The sequence below is a fragment of the Kryptolebias marmoratus genome, linkage group LG11, assembly GCF_001649575.2.
Source record: "Kryptolebias marmoratus isolate JLee-2015 linkage group LG11, ASM164957v2, whole genome shotgun sequence".
Classification (NCBI taxonomy): Eukaryota; Metazoa; Chordata; class Actinopteri; order Cyprinodontiformes; family Rivulidae; genus Kryptolebias; species Kryptolebias marmoratus.
The window spans coordinates 26,570,932-26,573,152 of NC_051440.1; positions in this window are offsets into that span (position 1 = coordinate 26,570,932).

Consider the following 2,221-nt stretch of genomic DNA (forward strand, 5'->3'; position numbering starts at 1 on the left):
ATGGATGGATGGATGGATGGATGGATGGATGGATGGATGGACGGATGGATGGATGATGGATGGATGATGGATGGATGGATGGATGGATGATGGATGATGGATGGATGGATGGATGATGGATGGATGATGGATGGATGGATGGATATTTCTAAGTAATATTCGAGTGGAGGAAAGCGGTCCTTGTCTCAACACTGAGGTTCTTGACATCAGACTGAATAAAGCTGAACCCTCCTGAGGCCTTCGGGTCAAACGGACCTGAAGTTTCAGGGCTTCTCTTCCTCTCTTCAGTTAGTGGGCTTCAGGAGGGTTAAGTACCAGAACTTGTTCAGGATCTGATGTTGTGAATCGGACCCTGTTTTGGGCTGCTGCTACCTGAGATGTGCCGGGTTCCTCTGGTTCTGAGTGTCGCAGCAACAGGTCTGCTCGGTCACTTTGTTTCCCCGGTCCCCTGACAAAACCGAAAACATAAACTCGAGCTGACAACCACATCGCTCCCCCTCCCCATTTCCCCGGCAGTGCTTGGCTTGAGCTGGAGCCCATTTTAACTACAGGCATTTACAAGCTTCCCTCTAAACAACCTGCCAGGTGCTTTAAGCCTCCTGCTGAAGGGCCGCAGAACGTTACCAGACTCCAATACGATTAGAGCAGAATGGGCCGTGAATGGAAGAATGGAGGCGCTCATAAAGGGGAAGATTGTTAGCACAGCGATGTGCTGCTCTGAGCTCCCATGACCAATCTTCAACTAATGAGCATTCAATGAGCGTGCTCTGAGCCACAAGCATCCCGAGGCTGTGCTGGGGACACCGAGGCAAGCCATTTCTCATATTTGTCAGCGACACGGGCTAATCGCTTCGGTCAAGTTTTACTTTTATTGTACGAATTCAAAACGGCGAGGACGTTCTCACACTCTCGCTGGGCTTGAAGAAAATTCATGGGCCTGCTCGCTGCCACAGAGAATTTCATCCTGAGATGTTCATTCATCCTGCTGCTCGCTTCACGTCCACGGAACGAGAGAAACATCCTAATAAATTCATCAATTATAAAGAAAGCTGTTTGTAGCTGTTCAGTAATTGTGTTTTAGATATTTAGATGGTAGCAAGGAGAAGCCTGGTTTCATTCAATCATGGGTTTCAGCTTTACTTTAGTGTAAAAAATGAAAAATGTTGTTTGGAATCAGAAGAATGCACACAACAGTGTTTTTAACAGCTTCCAGTCTGGTTTCAGAGCACTTTAGAACAGAGATCAAGTTTGTTAAAGTGACTAATGAGTCAGATTACCTTCAGTGCTTTTAGATTTAAATGTTTCTTTTAAGACTTTCACACAGCATCATTTTGCATGATTGGAATCCTGAGATGGAGAAGAACTTCACTCTTTGTGGCACACCTCAGGGAGGACGTCCCGGTCCATTTTTATTATCATCTGAGCATTCAGTGAGTATGATCTGTGTCACTGAAGGGACCAGAAACATTTGATTTAGTTTGAGTAGGAATCAATCTTATGGTTAATTCAATGCTACAGCATTCCACTGAGACTTTGCCTGGAGTCAAAATGTCGACCAATGTGATGAAATCATGTTTATTTGTGACTGAAATGTTGTCTCATTACCACCAGAGAAATATGAGAATTATTGGTGCTGCTCTCAGAGGGGAAGAGTCCAGTTAAAGACTGATACTCATCAAACGGTAACTGAACTCATTCATAAAACACTTAAAGCCGGGACTTCGCTGCCTTCTGACCCTGTTGGTCTGCTGGAAGTCCACTGTTGTGCCTTTGAGCTGCTAAGTTTATTAGTTCAGATTTTCACAAATTAAATCACGACATGGTTAATATTCCAGATATGACAACCAGACCAGCAGGACTTGAATGGTCTGGATGTAGTCTGGTATTTGGACTGTTTTTGGACCAGTTTTTGAGATCAGCTGGCTGGTTTTCTCCACCCTCCAAACCTCAACCCTGACCTTTTGTGATGTTTTTGCACAGAAACCCACCATTAAAATGCTGTTTTTATTTATTTGTTTATCCTGCTACAACAAATATGAAACCCTCTCATTGTCTGTTTCGGCTGCAACACTCAGATCATTAAACATGACAACTTCTGTGAATCCAAAAGGAAAATTTTACAGTGTCACTCACCGAGCGTTGGTCCGAAGGCTGATGAAACAGGTGCACACACACACACACACACACACACAGCATTGTGTGTGTGTCTGAGTGCACAGAG